Source organism: Anopheles stephensi, chromosome 2, assembly GCF_013141755.1.
Source record: "Anopheles stephensi strain Indian chromosome 2, UCI_ANSTEP_V1.0, whole genome shotgun sequence".
NCBI classification, from domain to species: Eukaryota; Metazoa; Arthropoda; class Insecta; order Diptera; family Culicidae; genus Anopheles; species Anopheles stephensi.
Window position 1 is genome coordinate 74,767,334 of NC_050202.1, and position 20,250 is coordinate 74,787,583.

A 20,250-nucleotide genomic window follows, 5' to 3' on the forward strand; every position below is an offset into this window, starting at 1 on the left:
CAGACTAATAATTAATGGAATGCATGATAAAACCCATCCCAACCCAACCTCTGTCCGTTTGTGCATCAAGAACATGTTTCGCCGGAAGCAAACCAGAATTTAAGTAGGTAGATAAGCTTTCCACCACATCAACCATACCAATCAGTCTGTCTGTCCGCTCGATCCTCCGCTTCACAGTAATCGAATGCAATCGATCACATTGGCTCACTTTAACACCTTGGCTTGAAGAGAAAAACAACCGTTTCGAGAGAAGATTCGAACCAGATGCCCGGATTCAAACGAACAGTTTCGCGATCAATTCATCGATCTTCGTCTTCCGATCGGGGCAGTGGGCCGGCAACTTGCCGGAGGTAAATTAATGATTAATTTTTTAATCGTCGCTATGAACAGTCGCCGCAACTATTAGTGTGCAGCGGAGAGAGAAAAAAAATCGAGCTGAACACGTGTCTAGAACGGAGACTCGCTCAAAGCCCCCATAATGAAGCCCAAATCAAAAACGCACGGAATGTTCTGATGAGACACCACCGCTCGGTTGTAGCTTCTATGCGTGGCGGGCGTGCCTTGGCATCGCCATCACCCTTTTAACGACCGGATATTGATCGAATTGGCTTCGAGTTTACCGAGTTTACCGGCTGGTTTGCGGGAACCTGCTCAAAGGGAATCTCACGACCCTCGTTAAACACTTTGTGTTGATCACGAGCATGCTTTGTGCGTGGTATGCTATTAACTTTATTTTGGACAATTCCAGCGGTGACGGGGAGAATAAAAATCGACCATTATGCTTTAAAAAAATATTAATTAATTGATTAATAAAGAAAGTGTTTGTGCTAAAACACTACCATATCGGGAGTTTGTGTTAATCGAAACTTCAAATTAACATCGACCAGTGATGCAACATGTCAACGCGAATGTTACCGAAAGGGGAAAGACACACGTCACTCCCATTCAAACCGGATGGATTTTCTTTTATTTCTGCTCGTTAAGTTCACCATCCACCATGAAGCAGATCGTGCTTTCGTACGCAAATAGGTGACGCGAAAACGTGACATCCGAAAACAAGCGTAACGATGAGCTGGGCCTGGGAATGCCCCGAACGGAAACCGAAAGTGACACAAATTCGCGTGCGGTACGGTACGATCGATGATGCATAACAAATGTGCGAATCATAGCGGCGCGTCAAAGCGATCGGATGGAAGAAGTGGGACAAATTAGCGACGATTAAGCAATACGTGCGTCAACTATTACTTAACACTTTCTTACTTACTCTTTTGTGGTTTGGTGAATGTTAGTGCGTTTTTAAGAGAATCGCTTTGAATGTAATGCCTCTTTGAAGCCTGAAGATGCAATGGAATCAAAACGGGTGAGCAAATAATTATTCACCTCACTAGAATAGAAACCATGACAGCGACATGTTTGCTCCCGATCGGCAGCAAGGAGTCAGTGAGGAGGTCCCGGCGGTGAAAAGTAGCTCAACTTGTCCGTACAACCTTATTCACTCCGACCGGCTGGCAAATAACCATATCAATTCGTTCTCGGCCTTTGCAGGTGAAATTCTGCTTTATTGGCATGCTTCACCGCATGCACGGCGCGCAATTCATCTGTCTGCCGTTTGAGTTGTAAGCTAAAGGGTGATCAGTTTATTTGCTCGTTTAAAACGGGAATGCCGTTCAATGCCAAGAAAACGTGCCGTCCGTCCCCGTCGAATGGTACTGCTGTCCTTGCTGCTGCAGCCGCATCATCATCGCCGTGCTGCCGAGCCAGCGGTTGATAATGGTAATGAACAATCGCACGGCTGCAGAGTGTACTAGAAAATCGAACACACCTAGGTCGAGAATGTCACGGCGGACGAGAGGGATGCACAAGGGGAGCCCACGATAAAGGAGATGAATGGAGCAGCAGAATAATATGCACATATTTATCCCTCACCATTTAAGGTCAACACGCGCAAGAGCGGCAAGAAGCCTGATGCACGAGCCACGAACGGCTCTTAGATTCCACCGGACGGTCCGTCTTGCATAATGCACCATCACCATCGCCAGCATCATCAACGCCACCATCATCACCTGTCCGATTAACTTCCGAGCAAACAAACGAAACACCCGGTTAAAATAGCCGGCGAAATAGAAAGAGTTACTTGCCAGGCCGCTTACAAAGCACGCAGCTATGGGCTTCCGTGGGTAAGTGGGGTCCAAAAGCGATTTTAGCAAAACCGGCCACCACCACCAAGGATCCGGTGTGGCCCGCTAGCACCGTTTGGTTTTCTTTTCCCTTGGCTCGACTTTTCCCGTTCTTCCGATAAACAACCGACACAGGCACACACACTCAGCCCCATTTTCAGCTCAGCCCCCCGGTGTGTGTGTGTGGTAGAGAAGAAGTTGTCACTGTTGGCCACTGTCACTGATACGCGAGCACCCGAACGCAAAAAAAACGCAAGATTCGCACGACACCGCAAGCGACGAACCCGAACGAGGCGCGCTGGTGCAATTTCTTTTTTTTTATTTTCTTTGTTCCTATCTCCATCGCTAGCTGGTCTAGCTATCGGTAGCAGCACACGCCACATTCGACACTGTCCCTCCTTCCCGCCCTCCCATACAGCCCATTGTTTTCAGCCAGCACCGATTCAGGGCTGATATTTTAATTTGAAATAAATTGTTCACCGATACACCGCCAGAGTTAGCATGCACATGCAAGCGTGCGTGGCCGTCGCGAGCAGTCACACAGGTCTGGAGCGGAAAGGCTAAATCGAAAATTGAAAGATCAAAGGTATTCACTAACCTTTCGGAAGGTACGGGTTAAGCGGACTGATATATATGGAGACACCTGCCCGTGTATCGAGTGCGATACGTTTGAAACAAAATAATCTCTAAAGCTGCGGTTCAGACTTAAAGATACAAGACTAGTTGTAATAGAAACACAACAAATAATCGACTGGATCTCTCCACAAATATCCACTATGTGTGCCACATCAGCCAGCCAAAGAAGCTAAGCGGAACATACGAAATTGGCGTCGCTCGCGTGACATGTTCCGTGGGACAACTGTTATAAAAAGCGACTAACTGTGCAGTAATTTTGTGTAATTGTTATAGCCGCCTCGAATACCGGTGGCCTGCGGAAGAATTTCAATTTGCTTTTCAGAAGAAAAAGTACTCCCGCAGCTATTCCACATTCTATGATACTCTCGGCCACCGACCGGTGCCTTTAAATCTGCAAAACAAACTTCAAACGGAAGGCGTTTCCACCTGTTCTTTGTGTCACTCGTTCGCTGTATCGCTTTGTAGCGTGAGCGCACGTGAGACGGGCCGGGACGTCTTGTGTAAACAATAGGGTTCTTCACCAACTCCACACCTTGGCCCGTAAGAATAACGTGCATAAATTTATGTAATAGCGCAATTGCATAAACGCCACGACCGAGGTGCAGCGTGTGTGTGTGTGTAGCTGATCTCACCTAACCGTTCCGGCTCGATGCTGCAGAACGTTGTTTGATCTTCCTGAAGCATCAACACAACCGACTGCAGCCCGACGAAGCGGGAACGCTTTTGTCACTTGCCGGAATAGCTTCTCCATATCTGGCTTGATTCTCCGTTTACGGTGGCCACCCCACCGGCCCTCAGTCTCCCTTTCTCTCCCTCTCTATTGCCCTGATTTAGCCGCACGCTTTTCCGCTATAAACTGTGCGGCAAAAATACAAATAGAAAGCTTTCATCACACCAGCGTCTAGTCGGGGATACTGGCTGGGGAGACTCCCGGACTAACTTCATCTCCATTCTAGCATTGTGCAGATGTAGCAATTTTCTTGTTAAATAAACGGCTGAGAACTGGTGTGTGTGCCACCGAAAGCATCTCAGGGAAAGAAATTGATGTACTTTCGCAGCAGCAGAAAATTGTTGCGAAGCAGATATCATTTCCATTTTTCCCTCCCATCCCGGGTTGGAATGGAATTCAGAAATTCTGTTTTGCTAATTTTATGACACTGGTGGCCATAAGTGGGCTACCGGTTTTTTGAAGCCTTCCCAATGCAGCAATGTGGAAAATGTTATTGATTCTTACAACATAATGGTTATGTTTCTATATCATACAGGCATAAATGGGTCCACATGTTACTGACACCCTAGAACGCTTCCCAACTAGCGAGGCTTGGTCTGCTGGCTGCTAATCGCGGTGACAAAATAGGCACCGTTACCAGTTAATTTATCCGCGTAAAGACGCAACCCCGTCTAACCAGTCTTTCCGATGGGCCGCGATCCGCGCAAATTGGACTTCTCGAAGTGTTTCCATTCGACCCCGATCGGTGTGTCCACTAAGATGGATTTGGTGTAGCAACTTATCTCGCAACGGCAAATAGTCAAATAGAGAGAGACAGAGAGAGAGAAAAAAAAACAGAGGGAAACGATCAAATAAGAGCATGGAAATAGTCCCGGGCATTGACGATCGGATAAGAAGAAACCCCCTCTGTGGCATTGACATTGGCGTTGAAGAAGAAAAAATGGCTGACGCCCGAGTCAAGAATTACATAAAAACGATATCATACACATTTAATGTAAAGTTCCTCGAAGGTGGTGCCTTCTCGCGGTACAATGAACCTCAATAAAATGAAAGTAAAATCATCTGATCGATAAAAATGGAAACCAAATCAAAACACACACACACACACACGCGCTGACTGCAAACTTTCATTAACGTTTTACGACACACCTTATCTGCTCGGGACCATCCCGAGACCATTGGGCCTTCGGCGGGAGGTGTCATTCACACACACACACACACACACACGGTAAGAAGCTCGATGAATCCTACGTGCTGCAACCATTAAACCCACTAAACCGGATGAATTGTGTTTCCCACCACGCACGTCTGATTCGTTTGATGCCTTTTCTTATTCCAAGGAAAAGCTCCCATAAATGATTAGACGAGCGCCAGAAGCAACCAGCCAAACGTTGGGGTGGGTAATAAAAATTTAGTACAATGTTCGTTCGTCTTCGTCGAGAGTTTTGCTCGACTCAACTAACGCACTGGCCTGGCTCGGTTATTCTACAAAATCTGCGCAAAGCAGCAACGTGATACAGCAATAAAACTAGCGATCGAACCTGAGCTTGATCGCACAAAAAAAAAGCGCGCGCGCGCGTATACACACATCAAGAAATATTACCTCTAATTAGTTGCTCTGCTCTGTGATGATGCCACTGCACGATTGTGTTCTTGCCGGTAGGACTCCAAGTTTGTTCAACTCGATCCAAGAGTAAGGTTTGAATTGACGTAACTGCTGACGGCCGATCGGTGATGAAATCGGGCGCCGGCTACTATGATCGTCTGAGTTTTTAAACGTTACGAATTGATGCATTTAGCTGTTGGTAGCCGGTTGATACGAGCAGGTTTCACGATTTTTTGTGTAATTTTTGTACATATTTTTTATAATTATTTCACACTTTTTTTGCCACTGGCCACAGAGTTCACTTTTTTCGCATTCTTTTGCTGTTGTTGCACGAGTAGGAAATACTTTCACGCTATCATCGTTCGCCGTTGACAAAGCTTTGCCAAAGCTCTCCGGGTGATTTAGATTGCAAAAAAAAGAAGCTCACCACACACGCACACCTGTAAATCGGACGTAGCTAATCGAGCTGTGCAACAAGAATTTTCGCCGAGAAACGAGAATGGGCAAGAGAAAATGGTTAGTGCAAAGGCAGGAAAAATCGAATGCAAAAACAAGGCACACACACATCTGCTTCGCTAAACGAACGATGAACGAAATGAGAACCGAATCTAATTGACAACTTGTTAAAAAGCGATTTATCAAGCATCTTGTTATGATGTGCCCGGTGTGCTCATCTTTCCTTTGCTGCGCCTTTCCGGACGACACCTACCGCGCGGGGCCTTCTTGTCGGCTGCACGGTTTAGCATAGGCCGGCGTGCTGGTCTGCGGAGCGGCCAATGGCCACGGTTTGGCGAGGCTAATGGGATCGAATTTCCGAACCGGCGCAGCCCCTATCCACGAGCAACGGAAACGGACACCCTACAGAACCGATGCCGAGAGCACGTGTGGTACCGGGAGCTTTGGTCGAAACTATGGGACCGAAAAATCGACCCACCCCCAGGGTGAGCGTGCTGGCGGAGGGGTGGCGCAGATTCGTGCTGAGCGGAAGTTAACGCTCCAAACACCTCGACGAACTCTGGGCCGCAAAGCACCAGAATCGGGTCACCGGTTGGCACTAAGGGTGCCGGAGCGACAGTTGTGATGGGATTTCATTAATGCTGTTAGATAACGAGCTAACCGGTGCGAAGAAGAAGATTTTCCCCGGCGCCAACAACAATTGAAATGCAGCTCTGCGCGTGTATGTGTGTGTCTTTCCTTTCTGTTTCCACGGTTGTAAATTTTAGCCCTCTTTCAGAGCAACTCACAGCATCGAGCTAAGCGGCAATGATTTGCGTTTGCATAAATGAAGCTAAAGCACGCTTTGCCGTTCATTAGGCATGAAGAAAATCTGGATCACAAAATGAGGCCCAATTAATTATTGAAATTATTTTTAAGTACATTTTAGAACTAAAACTAAACTACCTTTCAGCAGGTTAATTTCTATTTAAATTAGTTTTCCTATGATAAACGATTCCAGCGATCGATTATTCCAGCAAAAGTGTCATATTGGGGCTGAAACACGTTTTTTCGCCGGGCAATCACTTTTACTGCAAACATCAATAACACTCTGTGCACTTATTTATTTAACTGTCTAGCTTGCAATCAGTCTAATCCTTCACAGTCTGCACATGATTGATTCATCCACCAGGGGTCTGCAGCGACCAGAGAGAACTCAATCGCCATTTTCTGCCCTCCAGGCTGTTCAACCAATGCGATGACCAGCACTTGCTGCGATGCATGTCAAATTTATTGACAAGATCTTCCCTAAGATCATCTCGAAACCTTGTAAAGGCAGGCAGGTTGGAGCTGCACCGGCTCCGTGCAACGAAAACGGTAGCAATTTGCAGCAGGATTGAGCAATTTACGATGCATCGGCCAGCGGAGAGATTGTAATGGATTGGGCCACTTTTCATCTGAAACTGAAAGCAAAGTTCCTGTCCATTTTGCTACACTGCACTCTGATCATGCCACAATCATCGCTGATCGCCGCTCATGACCCGAACCCAAAACAATTGGTCACAGGTTCTTGTTACACTTTTGCTGCTTTCTTCCGCTGCCGGACGGAAAGGATTTACCGATGGAGACTTTAACATAAAATTGCTTCCACTTTCCGATCACGCCAGAGAGTGTGTGTCGGTGTCTTTCTGCTGAAAAGAGTTGACGAACATTGTTGATACATGCTCGGTGTAAAGGGAAAAAGCGAATTTCTGCACGCCTTTTTTTCTCTGTTTTAGGGTTGTTGGTTGGTGCTTCTGTAGAAATTACAACAGTCTTTCATCTCATTATTTCATCAACGGTCAGGTGTCAAGAACGGACCACCGGAGCAGAGAGAAAGCACAGCACCATGGGCGAGAATCCCGACCATGAATTATTTATAGGTAATTATAACGATATTAGACAAATTAATGTTCTACCTCCGCCATAACACCTTTCAACAGCAAAAAAAAGTCGACGGTTGTCCAGTAAATTGCACGATTGGAAACATTGGCTTTTTGCTTCCTTTACCTCCATCGAACCGAAGATAAGGTGGGTGAATAATGTGAAAAGAACGGTTGATCATTAGGGGTCTCCAAAATTTGATCTTGGCCTTTCTTTCCTTTTCCCTCTATCAATCAAGTTTTTCTTACTATCTTCCTTTTTTTCGTAGTATTTAGTTGACTGTTTTCTTAAATTTTGGTAAAGTAAAGTAAGTTACCTTTTTGAAACACTTTATCACTTTGACACAACAGAACTCCACAGTAATCAGCATTCGATCGGGGCGATTTTACACATTCTATTTTCTCGAGCACACCACAACTCTAATCCACCTTGCTCCCAACAACATGCACACACCACACAGCCCGAAATGCTGTTCAAATTTTTGCTTTGCCGGAGGTTTATTGCCTTACTCGCTGCTGCTATTCCGCTACCCACTCTTGTCAGCCAGCCTGGATGCTGCGATTGAAACTCAATTTTTGCTCACACTTATCGGCCAATGCCTTTTTTTACCTTCCCTCGCACAGCAAACACAAATAAACCGCTACAGCACCACTAGAGCAAAAACAAAAACTCGAGAAAAAGTTTTCCACCTGCTTCGCTTCGCACACCCGGGAAAGCGGTGGTACGCGTGGAAAATGTTTCCACCGACACCGAACCGATTGGGGAAGAGGCTCACCGATGCACACAGCACCACAGCAACAATCCTGCGTCGTTACACACACTCACACGCGAAATCACACGTACACACCGTCGGATTCACCGTTTGCCGCACGCACGCACCTCGGATGCCGGAAAACCGTTTCGCTTAAGCCGTTGCGACCGAACCGGTCCGTAGTCAGCAAATAACTGACTGTGATTCGAAGCACGAACGAGCGCGTTATCGTGGAGAGGGCCCCGGGTGAGAAAACTTGGCACCGGGGCAGTGGTCGTCAAGCGGTGCGGAACGTCTTGTTCATTTGAAATTCCTTTTTCTATTTCTCAAGCAAATGAGTTATTGTATTAACTGAAGTATATTTATATCGTACAATAACATGATTGACATGAATCAGAAAAGAGCATTATGCTTTAAACAGTCTTGCAATAAGGTATGGCAGAAGGTGTATTCTTTGGATTTTTAAAAAATAAAACGGCCTGTGCGTATTGCTGATTCTTTTGATTTTACAAAACAATAATATGCAATTTTCGGTAACGTATAACATTGGAAAATATAAATTCAATAATTATTTTAAACAGTTATGAAATTATTCATTACTCAACAGTTCAATCTAGATTAGAGAAATGAAGGAGGAATAAATGTGGAAACGGAAAACAATTAAGTAGGCATTGAAAGAAGGAGTAATTCAATCATCTAAAAGACGAGAGAAGAGGGTGGTGGCTCGGTGGTAGATGCGAGAGCAGTGCCGGTCTTCACACGGCAGGATCGGGGTTAAAGTCTCATCTGAGCCGCGGTAACAATAAGTCTAGTAAGCCAAAAATGGCAGGCATGACCTAGCATGAGTACGGGGTTTCGCTAGGCCAAGAAAGAAGAAAAAGACGAGAGAAGAGAATAGTTGTGAAAATATACAGTAACCAAGGCAACAAGATCTCTAGGATGAAGTGATGAAGGAACACACAGACAGCCAGGTAAAGGAAAGTATGTATGGAGCATCTATAGACCCAAGTCACGTCTACGTCTTAACAAGTCAAGACTAAATAGAAGCCGACGAGAATTCATACGACGGAAAAGGTGTAGAGCCAAAGATGCTTGATGGGCAGCTCCAGTAAAATATTTTTGACCTTTCAATTCCACTAGGACCCTCGATTACATTAAACACCTCAAACATACTTCAATAAATTATAAATTGAAATTGAAAACCCGTGTCTTCCGAAGACAAAACGTTAAAGGCGATGATCTTCACACAGCAGATCTGACTAGCTAACTACGATTAAGATAAAGCCAAGGAATTCAGTAATGAACTTAAATTAATCTTTATAATATTTATAATATTTTCACTTTATCCATATCTCATCAAACACATTTGGAAGGAAATATTATCGAAATCCGGCACACGTTGCCGACCACTGCCCCTTGATGCCGGTAGCTTCAACCCCTCCCGGTGAGTGGTAAACTTACGCATGCGGAACCGGCTGTTTGGGGCTACCACCACCACCACCGGATTTGCTCAAGAGAGCCCGAGCGATGCAATGGAACCCATCGGACAATGATGCACCTATTCATCAGCAGCCGAGTGCCCGTCTTAAGAGCGCAGCACCACAAGAGAGAAAGAAAGTGAGTGACTTTACCCCACCCGATGTGTGGAGTTGGAGATCTCACACTCGGAGGAGTCGAACCTGTTTCGCCCAAGCTGCCCGAAAGCCAGCAAGTGCCGTATGGAAATGGGTGGAAAACTGACGATGGGAATAGACCACTGCCCGATTATGTCAGATGATTTGCTCAATCGGAACCGCTGGCCGATGGCTGGCAGGAGCTTCCCGGAACTGGTCCAGAACGGACGGGAAGTGAGCATTTATGGTGCATGGTTTAACCGTCTTTCACACACGATCTTGCTCGGCTATTGTCGAAAGTAGAAGGGAAACTTAATCAATAAAGCAATATTGCGTGAAAATATTATCAATTTAATAATTGATGTTTTCAATTTCTACTCAATAGAAATCAATTTCTAATCAGTATCATACGCTCCTAAGCCCTTTTTTCATAAAATATTAATTTTAGAAAATAAAATTGAATTTTCATAAACCCTTTGCTAATATTAAAAACGAAATGCCCTGGTAAGGTTTCACTTTAGTTAGTAGAAAATCAACCCTATCCACATTAAAAAGGGTTTTATCTCGAACACGATCGAGTGAAATCAAGCTGTTGAATATTGGAAAACTGCAACACACAATTAAATTAATTATCGATCATTAACATAGTGAAATGGGGAGGAAAAGTTTTGTTGCAGTCGCAACCCTGATTCCTCCTCCTCGTCACGTTTCATCTGTTGACAAATTTATTGGCCGCACCGATTCGGCCGCCAGTTGGTCAACCGTACCGTAGTCATGCACCAGCAGTCAGCATTAGGAGGTAAGTCGATTTAATCTCCCATTTTTAACAGTGCCTCCTCCTCTTCAGCATTTTAAACCTTCCCTCTTTACGGGAATGGTTTCCCGTACTTATCAGCAAAGAGAGGAAATAAGGTCAAAAACATTTTCACTTTCATAAACAAAACAAATAATGGATCGTTTGCATCGGCACGACGCACCGCTTATGACAGTTGTTGACACGCTTGATCAGTGACGGCCACCCAAGAGAGGAGCAGTCGTTCTTAAACGAATGTGCTGTTAAACAATTTTAATTAACGTACGTCGTCATTGTCGACGAGCGGGGAGAAATCCCTTTGCCAGCTACGACTCATTAAAACTGTTTAAAACAATCCGCAAACGAAACAGCAGCGAGCGGGGTTTAATTCCGAAAATACATATTTCGCAATTATTTTTATCTGTGATTATGCTTTTACAGAAGCAAATAATTGCACCGCAAGTAGCAGAGCGATTGTTTCGATTTAATCACTATGCTTTTGTCTGTTTGCGTTTGATCCATTTAACCGTGTAATGTGATGCACCGGTTATATTGCTCGGGTGCATTTATTTTACCTATTTCATCGCTGCTGATGGTGCTCTGATTTAATGACATTTGCGTCGTAAACTTAAAACAGGCCCACACCGAGACAGCGAGACCGATGAAAAGTAAAACTTTCCATTTCTTTGTTTTTGTTTGCTGGTTTTTGTGTAGGTGAAGGTCTTGGCTCATGCCCCGCCGACCAGCGAAAGAGTGATTTTAATTTTAAAAGGAACGAAAAAAAGCGATCATCCAATCCATCCATCTAGTTTCGGCTGGAAGATTTCGTTCGCTGGAACCGTTTAGCAGCACAGTGCCGCGGCGACTGGTTGTTACAACTATTGCGATTAAAATGGAAAACCACCTTCATCAACATCCCATCCAATTTGTCTACCGAGGCCCCATCTCGCCCACAAAAACAACAGCTCATCGATACGCTTAGACGAGCAATTAAGACATTGCTTCGGGCAACAAACCCCCCCCCCCCCCCCCCCCCCGACCGTCCGTCCCGATCACCGATCAGGGGAAGCATTATTGGAAATTGCAAGAAAAGTTTAATCATGCACACGAATTGAAAATCAAACGCTCAAAATCCGTTCCAATAGCTTCCGAAGCTACACGGAATTTGCTGGCGAAATAATTAATGAAAATGGCGAAAATGAGAAAACAGTGTGGCGCCCCCCTCATTTTCATCACGAAACAGCCTACTCGAATGAAAGAAATGCGACATGGAAAACAAGACACTAGTTCATTATATTTTATTTGCTATTTTTGCTATTCATTAAGGACGGCTTATCAAAGGATCGAGCGTGCGACACAGAACCTCGGGTTGGAGATTAACGAGGCGAAAAGCAAAATGATAGTGGCACCACCAGCGGCCCTGCTATCAAACACTGATTTACGCAGGGGTTATGTACAGATAGGTGACCGCACCTTCGAAATCGTCCAAAACTTCACCTATCGGGCGTCAAAAGTCAGCCCACCGACAATGGAGGAGCCGCTACAATGACGAGCTCTACGATCGGCGAATTAGACTCGCCAGGTTCCTGTGGGCTGGACAAGACCGCAAAGCGGTTGTAGCGCCTGATAAGTAAGCAAGTAAGGACGGCCTAGCACCTTATCCTGGGTGAGCTCGGACGATTCGTCGATTGGGGTTCCAATATCCAAATTAGTAGTCCTGGTTTCAGCGAGGGTTTGAATGAATACCTGTATCAGTAGCCATCACATCCTATCCGTTTTTGGAGCATGTTCTTCTTGTGTTCCTCCATGGGTTATTAGATCCAGTGATCTTCCAGCATTCTATTTTTTATGTTCTCTGCTTTATTATATTACAGACAAGCAGTAGGAGTGGAAGGAAGTATGGAAAGGTCCTAAGCTACTATACCATTCGCTCAGCAGAACTCATAAATAGACCTCACGTAGGCCTCATCGTCGGCCCCCAGCAATTCCCGAAGAGAATCGTAAACCGTGTACTCCACATATATATCATGGTATGAGAGGCAGTAGCCACGTGCTTTGGAGTCGACCCGTCCTATACGCTGGTGATGTGCGCCTAATGCGAAATGGTTATACGCTAAGCCTAGACATCAATCGAATGAATGCTCGGTCTCCTGAAATGCTAGGGAACCAAGGTTTCAAGGACTCTTGGCGAGTGATCGAATATTACAAAAACTCCCAAGCCCATCAGTGTCCCATACATACTCTGCCTCCGAGCCGAGCCCCCAGAGAGACTGTGGGGCTTACATGTGCTCGAGAGGTAGGATAGGTCTATCGTAACAAGACCCTTACCAAGTGCCCTTTTTTGCCAATTGATCTGTCCTTGCATTGCCTAGAATCTCATAATGACCAGGCAACCAAACAAAAAAAATCGGAAAAAATCCAACAAGCAGCTTCTTCTTTCATGGTGTAACGACCTCTTAGGTCATGCCTGCCATTTCTGGCTTACTAGACTTATTGATAACGCATAGTTGAATAGTCAGTCCTTACCTTTGGAGGAACAGCCTAAATGGACTTCATCAGACCGCCCCAAACGCGAAGCTTAAGATCTTCAAATTTTCTTTCACGAAGTAATCTGGGCTCTTAATAACCTTCCCATATTTAATTTCTTATCGTCGGAGAAGATGAAATATTCGTCTGGAGGACATGCACTTATAATCAGTGATATTGAAATTGAGCAAGGTCGGCATAGTCAGAAAAAAGCTTTGAATTATATGTTATAGACGCCAAAACCGATTCCCTGGTCTGAGATGTTCCGCCAGTAAAAAATTTGGCTCTGATATTTGCTATTCTTGAAAAGAAGAAATTTATACAAATAAAATTAAAAAATTGGTCGTATTACTCAATCTTCACTCAACCTTCAAGACATTGTGTGTCCGTTATTTGGGTGACACATTTTACAAACAAAACAAAATCCAAGTCAAACAAACAAGTCTCATTTTGTGTCAGCCTCATCCACACCGGTGACCTACTCTATTAACACTAGAATCTAAACAAATTTTTGAGACCTGCGATTTCTGATACCTTTTCGCGGGCAATAAATCGATCCAGCATAAGGTGGGATTCTTCAGCTTTTATTGCACACAAATATTTCGATGACACTTTCACATATGTGTCGCACCGGTTGATCATCACCATCAATGGCCCTTTATGGCACACGCTTTTCCGTGATCAATTTCGTCGAACATCTTTATGGCCAGACACGCGATCATCTGCATGCAATATTATTTAAAGCACACAAAACAAAGCACATAATTCTATCGCGCCCCATTTTAAATTGACCGTTTGAAAAAAAGCAAGCCAACCCATAAATCACAACACAAGATCAAACGGTCCCCAAAATGGTGGGTTTGCCCATGCTTTCTTGAGGGACACGCACCGGGACCAGACGGCTTTCCAGTGCTTGCGAAAGTGCCACCAATTAGGTTCTGCGCTGCGACCGTTTGCATTTCCGGACCGTGTGGTTCAACCGGACCGGACGACAAACTCAACATGTTCATCAGCGTGATACGGTCTGTTGGAGTTGAAGTCCCCGTGGCGTATCCCTGCAGCACATTGGACAGTATTGTTGTGATGATCGCTTCTACGACGGAAAGCACTTTCACTCTTGCTGCGTTGCGTTGTGGGCCACTCATGAAGTTACTCGAGCGCCTCTATTAGATCAACACGGATTCTTTGAGTGCATTTAAGGCTTCACTATGGCCACCGAGAAACGAGAAAGCCCAATTTTCTTGGAGGCCCCTAAGCTTTCATCTACTAATACGGGGATGCCCAAAATAACAATGTACAACAATCAACAGGCAAACTTTATCGTTTTTTCCAAACCGTTTTTCCACCTCGCTGCCCACCTAACCTCGCGTCCCACTCCCCATCGCATGCATCGCTTATGCAAATGAAAAGCCAAGCGAAGTGATCTTGCAGGAACTCGGTGCACTGTTTTCCTCCATCTAAGGCGAAGCACTATTGTCTTTCGGATGCAAAGAGAAACGCCCGAATGGCGCCATTGCGTACCCCGTTGGGCATGCGTGCACCAGCAATGCACCTGCCGCACTTTATTTACTCTTACTCTCGATGGCCGGTTGCTCGAGCGGTCGGCGCATTGTTTGTTTGCTCGTGCTGCAAAAGGCTTTATAACTAATCCCTTTTCTGCTGTCCAAAAAATGATGCTACACTTTGTTTTTCTCCCCTTTTGTTAAACCCTTTGCCAATGCGTGCCAATGCGTGCCTGCCTGTGCGTAGTTGAGTAATGGCGCTTGTGTGCGGGTAATGATGAAATGGAAAAAATTACGATCCATCCGTAGCAAAAAGGCCGTTCCGGCGCGCTTTAATATTTCTGCTAAAAATTCAAACCGAAAAACACATTCCAGTTAAAACATTAACGATCTGCCCCCGTCAGGCGTGGAGATGCAGTTTTGCGAGCTGCGAGCTTTGAATTCGATTCACTTCACGCGTGGAGCGCAATTTAAATGAGAGTGAAAGTTTGCTTATTATTATGATCGATAACATAATCGGGTTTTAGTGTTTGGGGAGAGGGGGGGGGGGGGATTTGGAGCAAGCACGTTAATGATCGAACGGTGAGCTTGATCGAGTGAGGGTGGTTGTAATAAAATAATTCCTTACGCGCTACGATCGTGCATTGAACCTGTCCGATTGATCGGTTTTCGTAATAGAAATTATTTAAATACTTCGGAAGGTGGTCTGTTTTCTTCTTAAAGACTTTCGGGGCTTTTGCAGAACAAAAAGGTTATCTGATTTTTAACCATTCGATCATAAGATAACAGCCGCGCAACGGTAAGCTTTCACCGTTTGCGTCGGTGCGCTACCGCATCACCATGGCATGAATCATGGCATGCTGCATGGGCGGTAAATTTATCATCATGCAACAACGCCCACCGTTCGGGCGAACTCGTCAATCTCAGAAAGTGAAACCGACCACCGACTCCCTACTATTTGTGCAATCTTTTTTAACCTCACTTACCCAGCAGAGGTCAGTGAGTGTGACCCAAGCTATAAGGGTTGTTTTGAAGCGAGATCGTCTACATCGCGGATGTAGCGTGCCAACTGCATCAACTGCATGCTTGTCTCAAAATTCGCAAACAATGGTCCATTAAGCGGTCACTAATCTTCAAGAGGACTGCACTGGATGCCCTTTGACACGTGCATTGCTTTCACATACTGATGTGACCACATGCGAATTTCTTGTAGAATACGCATTTGAAATCTTGTTCTCGTTGTACTCTTACAGTCTTAGAGCCCGTAATGATCGTCTGTGATGAGCGCAAAATTTGAAATGCCGTCGACGATTCTCTTCATTCGTTTGAGCGGCCAGTTCCAATGTGACCTTCAGGGAACGAGATCTGCAAACATGACTCGCATCGTAATGCACTCGAAACACTTGCATCACATTTGCATGATCAAGCCTTTCCCTCCTTCCTGCGTCATGCGTCAACTGAGCTCCAAGGCAAAAAACCCCCACCCCGCCCGATGCTCATTTGTTTGCTGTTATTATTTCGTTTTTGCGACTTTTTACCCAAAACAATGCACCGCAGCGCGTTACGTACGTTTCATAATTCATGTGTCACTCGTGTCAAGATTTCACCCTTTGCCATCTTCAAATGAAGACACTTTTCGCCAACCCCCAAACCCATCCTTATGAAACTGCTGCGCCACTTGAGCAGAACAAGCATCGTTTCCAGACCGCGTCTATCAGTTGGATTCACCACTCGTTTTTTTGTTTGCGAAACAAAGTGTGACAGTGTGTGAGATACGCTCGAAAGCCCATCCCAACCGAGTTTACTCAAATGCGTTTTGCAGCGGGCTGAGTCAACCGACCGACCGACCGGGGTTGAGCAGAATGCAGCAGCACCATCGGAGCCGGTTCGGGCCAAGGTTGCATAACGGTTATTCCCGGGCCGGGTCTGCCCGGAAGAAGGTCAGCACGCGCAAATGGTCGTGTCTGCGTGTGGATGAATAAGCAATCGGGTCGGTTGGGTAACCGAATCGAGAGGTACACACAGCACACCGATCCGGAGGAGAGAAATTGACAAGGGGTTATGCGACAAGGTTGCGACAGTGAAGGAATGCGCCTGATGGTGTCTCTTTAATCCCCAAAGGAAATACCAGCGTCGAACCAGGATGTGCAAAAACCATGAGACACTGGTAGCAGCAGGGATCGTGCGAAATGTTTGTAACTTGAGTAACCGAACCATGGGTGATTCATGATTCGTGGATGCTGTTAATATGATAATATTAATAAGGTGCGATTTGTGTACTAAGCAGTTTGAATTGCACGGTCTTTTGAATTATACTTTGTAACTGACTTGTATCTAATAAAGTGATGGAAAAAATTATATTATTATTAAATTTGAAAGAACCCTACGTTCATGAATTATTCGACAAAAATATTGCCACCAAGTCCCAAGCGTCCTTAAGTCAATCCCCAAACAGCTTGGCTTGAGCTGTCTTAACAAATATTTGGCTCTATTTTTTGAGGCTTAACTTAACGATCGATTGCTACTGAATTTTGAGTACACGAAGATTGGATAACGTCCTTCGATAACACAATTCTATTGGTCGCCTAATATTTCTATTGATCACCGCTGATCAGCTGATTGATCAGTCGAGATTCTCTTTAATCGACGACATGTCAGCTCTTTACACATGCACATTGATCGATATCAATGTGTGCGCCTCACTATTTAAGATCTTTCTGTTCATTCCACCGCCAAGTTCCATTTCATTTACTCAATGCCATATGATGAAGATTACTTTTGTCCTGATTTAGAAGCATTAATTTAACATTTCTCAATCCAAGCCTCAATAAGGAAAAGACCAAACCTCACTCAACGATGGTGGTCCAATTTTTAAGATCACCTCCAACTGTGTGTACTGATGAAGCATCCACTACCATACATCACCGAAACAAGAAAAAAAATGCCGACCAATGGACCGACCGGTACCCATTTTCACCTGCACGGTCACATTTTACCGCGAGCGTCGTAAATGAAACACGTTAACCAAACACCACCTTAATGATCCCCTCGAGGGATTTATCCCGCTCGGTCCCGCCCAGGTTTCTTTATTTGTCTTCGCTTTGTTTTTGGGTCTGCATCGAGTTGCACCGTACTGCAGCTCAGTAAACCACTGCCAGCAACACGCATAGCGACGATTTTTAATGAAACGATCGACAATTTTGTTGCGTACAATAAATCGAGCTTCGGGACTGACCATTTCCTGTGGTGGTCGGTGTTTTTCCCGAAACATGATCGATCGATCCCCCCTCGGCAGATTTTTTGGCTCTGCAGTACCCTCCAGCCTGACCCAAATACGGTTCCGTTTGGGAGAGAAAAAATGCATCCAAACGAAAATTTATCGAGATGCCGCTGGCAGCATTGGAAATATGATACCCACAGCTCGATGCACTCGAGCATGGTCGGGTGTGCCACGTAAAGGGAGGAATGTTAACGAAAACATGCGTCTTAAAATCGTCTCCGGTGCACCTTACTGCTGCAGCACGGACGAACCTGTGCCCGCGCGCCGATCGAACTCCAAACGACTATGTTTCATGTTTCACACATTATCATCAACACGGTGATCGAGCATGGTAGTTGCCGACGAGCCGAAGTCCGAACCATCCCTCAGGTTCAGGTTTAGTTGTTCGACCTGGAAATGGCTTCATTTGCTTCTTCCCGCGCGAGAAATCGAAGCGCATCCGGAACAAACCGATGTTCTTCGGCTCGTCTGGAGATACGGTGCCTGCTTTCCACAGCGAGCATCGTGACATTTCCGTTCCTGCTAAGTAATATCTTTCCGAAGGGAAAAACATACTGTCCAGAACGATCTGTCTGTTCGATGATTTTAGATTGAATATAATGAAAGTTTTCAATAAATCACGGCTGGCCGGTTAACGGATCGCGAGCGGTGAATTATGTTTGGTTAATGTACGATCGTAGCTAAAAACGCTACAAAACTGTCACCCATCACCAAGAGAGATAACTTCCCAGCTTTTGCTTTCTTCCCCATCGTGCGGATGTTCTCATTACACCGTGCTCCACTGCGACTTTCGGTCCACTGAACACACCGTTTCCTTTCGGGTGTCTTCAGTCTTCGGGGTTGCTAATGATTCGAAAGTGAAAATCGTCACCCCCGGTTCGGATCGTATTCCCCCGGTACCGTTTATAGCCGATCGAACCCGCACCGGGATCTCGCACGTGTATCATAATGGGAGCGGAAAAAATCTATCTTTTTATGACAGCAGCTCGGCATCGACGGCCAGTGTCAACAGCCATTCGTTTGGGCTCTCGTGCCCGGTATACACAACGGGCAGGCCGTTTTCCGTTCCGTTTTGGTTTTGTTTTGGTTTTCAGTAGCTACGGCTCGGCTGGTGTCACTCGACGGGCACGGCATTCTCGGTCTAGTTTCCCTTTCGATTTTACCGGAGGTTCGTGTCATCTGTTAGCGTTGAAGTCTTCCGCTGTTTTCTGCCACAGTTGAAGCAGCAGAAGGAATCTGCACAAAACACACACACACACCAGTAAAGCTAATGTTGCTCATTTCCTGTATAGTTCCGTCTGTGTAGTACGTGCCTGGCTGCTCTTATGCTGCTGCTAGCCATTCATTAGGAACGGTTTTCTGGAGATTTGGGACAAACAACTGCTGTGTATGTTTGCCAGCAAGCAACGCACTTAAACGGCATCGGAGGGCGGCAACAAAAACCAAACCTTCCATCCCCAAACACATGAAAAATAACAACCAACATCACCGAACGCTAACGAAGGGAGACCGAGACAGCCTAAACTACCCGAAAAAAACCCCCCCTAAATTACTCATCGCCCATCCTTGCCGGTTCCTTCACGTCATGAGGCCACATCAATAGTTAGCGCGACACCCCGAAACACGAAGCCGGCGGCGGCGGTGAGCGCGAAACAAAAAGATTCATTTTCGTTCGAATGAAAGTGAAGTTTTATCACGTTTTGCGTGCCGGTGATGGTGCGGCGATGCTGGTGCTTCAGTTCGTCAGCGCTGGTGTCCGTCCCTCCAAAGCGCGGATCATAATCGGTACTGGGTACTCAGCCCAGCCCCGGCACATAAGCATCAACCTCTTTCAACCATCCGGCTAATGTCGGCTGAAGAACATATCAGCGCCGAGGCGGTAGCAGCAGTTTTTAGATGAACACAACGCAAAACAAAAGAAGCCGTGAAAGCTTTCACCCCCTTGGCGAGCCTGGTGGCGATCGTCCGTGTCTTCATTTTCCCTTTCGAGGCTCGCGATGATTAGGCGCGCGCACTGTTTCAGGGCTGCAGCTAGGGTTTCGTTTTATGTGATGCGCACAAACAAATATGCGCCCGTCGACGGCCCATGTACGCAATTAGCTCGCGCAACGCACGTTGTTTTGTCAGTTTTTTGAGAACGTAGCACACCATGATGGTGCATCTTCATGGTGTATTCAATTTGATAGGTTTGCTTTGTTGCAGCCGTCATTCCATTGTTTTGCAATTTGTGGGGTTTAGTACATTTTGAAGGTTTTAAGATGACATTTTGGCAAGACTG

General features: G+C 45.6%; 1 protein-coding gene across 5 annotated transcripts in view; it reads right to left on the minus strand.

The window, feature by feature from the left end:
• Positions 1–8,441, minus strand: part of LOC118506219 (serine proteinase stubble-like) — a 99,020-nt gene extending 90,579 nt beyond the window's left edge. For 3 of the 5 annotated variants that reach the window (XM_036043052.1, XM_036043055.1, XM_036043054.1), the window contains exon 1: positions 7,824–8,441. The gene's annotated coding sequence lies outside the window, so the exon portion shown is untranslated. Of the gene's footprint in view, positions 1–5,146; positions 5,616–7,823 lie in introns of all 5 variants that reach the window. The other 2 variants (XM_036043056.1, XM_036043053.1) reach the window with 2 other exon arrangements.
• Between the last annotated feature and the right edge of the window lie 11,809 nt (positions 8,442–20,250).